The sequence below is a fragment of the Bufo gargarizans genome, chromosome 1, assembly GCF_014858855.1.
Source record: "Bufo gargarizans isolate SCDJY-AF-19 chromosome 1, ASM1485885v1, whole genome shotgun sequence".
Lineage (NCBI taxonomy): Eukaryota > Metazoa > Chordata > Amphibia > Anura > Bufonidae > Bufo > Bufo gargarizans.
The window spans coordinates 411,242,088-411,248,087 of record NC_058080.1 but is presented as its reverse complement, the minus strand read 5'-3'; positions in this window follow the sequence as shown (position 1 = coordinate 411,248,087).

Below are 6,000 nucleotides of genomic sequence, written 5' to 3'. Positions count from 1 at the left end.
CCAGTCATGTCCAAATGCACTGAAATCAGTGGCGACAGTACAAATCCACGCTCATGTTCCAAGATATGCCTAGCAGCAGTGTACCCCACAGGGAAAAAGGAGAAGGCAGTTAAGATGTATGTGGTTCTGGATGAACAGAGTAACAGGTCACTGGCAAGGTCAGACTTTTTCGATGCCTTCAACATTACATCAAGTGCAGTCCCATAAGGGAGGGGAGATAGAGGTGCTGGTAAACAGCCGCTCCTCTATGTCGTGTCCCCGCCCCATAATTCTATAAGAATCCAAATAATTCCATCTCTGCATTCAATCCTGCAGGGATCAGCGTATCAAATTCAAAAATCTTCCTGGATTCTGCTCTCGATTAGGGCTGAGCGAACCCGAACTGTAAAGTTTGGGTTCGTACCGAACTTTAGTATTTTTGGACCCCGGACCCGAACCCGAACATTTCAGTAAAAGTTTGGGTTCAGGTTCGGTGTTCGGCGTTTTCTTGGCGCTTTTTGAAAGGCTGCAGAGCAGCCAATCAACAAGCGGTTAACTGTCTGACCTTAGAACCCATCACAGCCATGCCTACTAATGGCCAGTGTAGAATGTGACCCAGCCTCTATATAAGCTGGAGTCACGTAGCGCCGCACGTCACTCTGCTGTTACTAGTGTAGGGAGAGGATGCTGCTGGTGATTTCAGGGAGAGAATAGGAGAGACTTTGCTCAAAATCTGAATCTAACTCAGCGATCTACATACACTGTGTTTTGTGGGTGCAGGGCACAATTTTTTTATACTGCCCTGAGCCCAGTGATCGAAAAAAAAAAACTTTAATAAGTCAGTTAGGTAGGCGGCGGCCATTTTATGCAAGCTCAATGCACCAGCACTGCATCTGAGCTTTTGGGACATTGAAAATATTTTTTTTTTTTTGGCAATATACAACATCTGGATTAGTCAGTGTGCAATTTAAGCTAGAAATACACCCATCATTTTCTGGGGTTTTCAAAACACAATTTTGCCAAAAAACACTATTTTCCTTATCTGCAAGTGTTAAATTCAAGTTAAATATATACAGCTTACATATTCTGTTACCAAAAAAAACACTTTTTTGGCAATATACAACATCTGGATTAGTCAGTGTGCAATTTAAGCTAGAAATACACCCATCATTTTCTGTGGTTTTAAAAACACTTTTTTGCCAAAAAACACTATTGTCAGGCCTTGCAGCAACAGCATCATATACTGCTGACAAATTCAGTTGTTAAACAAACACTCGTTTAGGCAAAAAAAATTAAGTTAAACCAACCTATAAGAAAAAAACTCACATATAATGTGTAGATAACACTGGGGTCTAGTATAATATACTGAGCCAACCCAAAAACAAAACTAATAACCTGGGATGGCCGCATAAGGTATGCACATAGCCATTGAACTGTAAAATACAGACAGAGGCAAGTGTGCCAAGTGCAGGTGGTAATAGAGATATAAAAAGAAATGTAACAACTAACTGAGCAACCCATGATATGCTGGACCCAGAGCGTGTGACCAAAGGCTGCACCTCGACGTACTGAATACATGATAAAAACAACGAGATTGCACTTGGCACACTTGCATACCTTGTACATACATGTGCATACCTTATGCGGCCATCCCAGGTTTTTGGGTGGGCTAGTTTGCCTTGTGCTATTTGTACATTTTTTTTTATTTATATTTCTGTGCATGCAACCAGTACATGTTACTTTACCTACAGTTCTCACAATTTTCATGCGGATGTATACCTAGGGCTGTGACATCTTTTTCCCTGCCAGTTGGGTGTTTGGGAGAGAGGTTGTATCTGACCTTCTTACATGAGGTCTCCACCCTCCTGTACACTTGTGCCTTATGTTTCATATATTGTTTTTTATGTGATCATGTCTCAATAAATTACATATATTTTATATGTGTGTCTCCCACTTTTCTTTGGGGTTATTGGTTTTGTTTTTGGGTTGGCTCAAAAAAAATTTAGTTGGCAGCCTTTGATGCAGATGTCATTGTGAGATATACCCTTAATACATTTGGGTTAGATATAGAGATTTGAAATGTCGCCATTTGGTGCACCAATCTTTAATTCAGGCCTACTGTGTGTCAGGCCGTGTAAGATACACCCTGTATATACAGGGCTTATATTCTTTCATTAATAAAACACCCTTTTTGGGTCAAAATACACAATATTTCAGGCCTTGCAGCATAAGCACGTTTGAAATTCCTGGGTTATATACTGCTGCCATATTGAGTTATTAAACAAACACCCGTTTGGGCAAACAAAGTTTATTTGGCAGCCTTTGCTGCATATGTAATTGTGAGATACACCCTTAATACATTTGGGTTACATTCAGAGATTTGAAATACCGCCATTTGGTGCACCAATATTTAATTCAGGCCTACAGTGGTTCAGGCCGTGTGAGATACACCCTTTACATACAGAGGTTTGATTCAGGCATTTGAAATACAGCCATTTTGGGCAAAGAAATCTTTAATTCAGGCCTACAGTGGGTCAGGCCGTGTGAGATACCCCCTTTACATACAGGGGTTTGATTCAGGCATTTAAAATACAGACATTTTGGGCAAATAAAGCTTTAATTAAGGCCTACAGTGGGTCAGGCCGTGTGAGATACACCCTGTATGTACAGGGCTTAAATTCTTTCATTAATAAAACACCCTTTTTGGGGCAAAATACACAATATTTCAGGCCTTGCAGCATAAGCACGTTTTAAATTCCTGGGTTATATACTGCTGCCATATTGAGTTACTAAACAAACACCCGTTTGGGCAAAAATAGTTTATTTGGCAGCCTTTGCTGCATATGTCATTGTGAGATATACCATTATGGGTTAGATTCAGAGATTTGAAATACCGCCATTTGGTGCACCAATATTTAATTCAGGCCTACAGTGGTTCAGGCCGTGTGAGATACACCCTTTACATACAGGGGTTTGATTCAGGCATTTGAAATACAGCCACCATTTTGGGCAAATAAATCTTTAATTGGGGCCTACAGTGGGTCAGGCCATGTGAGATACACCCTTTACATACAGGGGTTTGATTCAGGCATTTGAAATACAGCCATTTTGGGCAAAGAAATCTTTAATTGAGGCCTAGTCTGGTTCAGACCGTGTAAGATACACCCTTTACATACTGTCGTTCTATTCTACTATTAATTAAACACTCATTTAGGGCAAGATCCTAAATTCGTAAAATATGAGGAGAGCGTGAAATAAGGTACATGGCCCAGGTTGTGGTGCTGCTGGTGGAGCTCCTGTTGCATGGAGAGGACGTGGTCGATCTGTGCCAGCTACACACACAAGTGAAACCCCTTCCTCAGGTGCGAGAACCTGCAGCAGTATTTGGCAGGGCCTAATGCGGCTCTACGAATGGTGAGGCCCGAACAAGTACAGGCGATAGTAGATTGGGTTGCTGACAGTGGATCCAGTTCCTTCATATTATCTCCCACCCAGTCTCCTGCTGAAAGACCACAGTTGGCACCTGCAGCCGATGTCCATCGGTCTTTCACCTCACCCCCTTGCAAATCAGCCAAGCAGTCTGAGCCCCAAGTCATGCAGCAGTCTCTTCTGCTTTTTGATGACTCTGTTAGCAGGGTTTCCCAGGGCCATCCACCTAGCCCTGCCCCAGAAGTGGAAGAGACTGAGTGCACCGATGCCCAACCACTTATCTTTCAAGATGAGTACATGGGAGGACCATCGCAGCACATCTCGGATGATGACAAAACACAGCTGGTGCTTTCGAAAGTATGCAGACCGACAAGGAAGGCAGGGGTGAAGACTGGGTGGAAGATGATGTTGAGGACGATGAGGCCCTCGACCCCACATAGAATCAAGGTCATGCGAGTGACCTATGTAGTTCGGAGGAAGAGGCAGTAGACGCACAGAGCCTCCAGCACAGCAGAAGAGGGAGCAGGGTGCAAAAGCGAAGCGGCCATTCTCTAGACAGTACGCCTGCTACTGCCCGCCGCAGCAAGGGACTGAGCACACCAAAGCCAGCTCCAAGGAGTTCCCTGGCGTGGCAGTTCCTCAGACAATGTGTTGACGACAGGACACGACTGGTTTGCACGCTATGCAATCAGAGCCTGAAGCGAGGCATAAACGTTCTCAACCTGAGCACAACCTGCATGACTGCACGAGTTGCAGTGGAGTAGCACACCTCAATAATCAAGAAAGGTCTCTGGCTCCTCCTGCTTCCTCTTCGGCTGCAGTCGCGGCCTCTTCATCCACCTCTGAATGACAGTGCCACCTGCCACCATGCAAACAGAGGATCTGCCAGCAACACCAACACCTGGGTCACCAAGCATCTCCACAATGTCCCACGGAAGAGTTCAGCTCTACATCTCCAAAACGCTGGAGAGGAAGTACCCCCCTACCCACCCGTGATCCCTAGCCCTGAATGCCAGCATTTCTAAATTACTGGCCTTTGAAATGCTGTAATTCCTTCTGGTGGAGACGGATAGTTTTAAAGGCCTTATGGCGGTGGCTGTCCTACAGTACGTCGTGCCCAGCCGCCACTACTTTCCAAGGAGAGCCATCCCTTCCCTGCACAACCAAGTAGGGGACAAAATCAGGTGTGCACTGCGCAACGCCATCTGTGGCAAGGTGCACCTGACTACGGATACGTGGACCAGTAGGCACGGTCAGGGCCGTTATATCTCCCTAACAGCACACTGGGTAAATGCAGTTGCGGCTGGGACTGAGGCGGATAGCAGATTGGCGCCTGTCCTTCCACCACCAAGGATCGCAGGGCGCTTCAGTTTGCCTCCTGTTGCTTCCTCCTCCTACTCTGCATACCAGCTCCTCATCCGGTCAGCGTAACACCTTCACCACCAACTTCAGCACAGCCAGGGGTAAACGACAGCGGGTATTTTTTAAAACCCCACACCGTGCAGGAGCTGTGGACGGGCCTTGAACAACAGACCGATGAGTGGTTTGTGCCAGTCAGCCTCAAGCCCGGCCTGGTGGTGTGCAATAATGGGCAAAATCTCGTAGCAGCTCTGGGACTAGCCGGTTTGACGCACATCCCTTGTCTGGCGCATGTGCTGAATTTGGTGGTGCAGAGATTCCTTAAAAATTACCCCGATATGTCAGAGCTGCTGCAGAAAGTGTGTGCCGCCTGTGCGCGCTTTCAGCGTTCTCACCCTGCTGCTGCTCGTCTGTCAGCCCTGCAGCGTAACTTCGGCCTTCTTCCACCTCATATGCGACGTGCCCACAAGGTGGAACTCCACCTTGCACATGCTGGCCAGACTGTGCGAGCAGCAGCAGGCGATAGTGGAGCTTCAGCTGCAGCACGCGCTGGTGAGTCGCTCGGCAGAACAGCACCACTTCACCACCAATGACTGGGCCTCCATGCGAAACCTTTGTTCCTTGTTGCGCTGTTTTGAGTACTCCACCAACATGTCCAGTGCCGATAGCGCCGTTCTCAGAGTTACTATCCCACTTCTATGCCTCCTTGAAAAAACGCTCCTGGCGATAATGGAAGAGGATGTGGCACAGAAGGAGGAGGAGAAAGAGGGATCATTTCGTAGGGTTTCCGGCCAGTCATTCCCAAGTGGCTCCGAGGGTGGGTTCCTGCACCCACAAACCCAAGGTACACAATTGTCCAGCCAGTGCACAGTTCTGGAGGATGAGGAGGTGGAGGATGAGGAGGAGGAGATGGAGGCACCCAGACCAGCTCATGGCCATCACTGGTGCGTGGCTGGGGGATACAGAGGACACAGACTATACACCTCCCACAGAGGACAGCTTTTTCTTGTCTCTGGGCAGTCTGGCACACATGAGCGATTACATGCTGCAGTGTCTCCGCAACAACCGCCGAGTTGCCCACATTCTAACTTGTGCTGATTCCTGGGTGGCCACGCTGCTGGATCCCCGTTACAAGGACAACGTACCATCCTTAATTCCGTCACTAGAGCGTGATCGTAAGATGCGCGAGAACAAGTGCACGCTGGTAGACGCGCTTCTGGTGGCATTCCCACT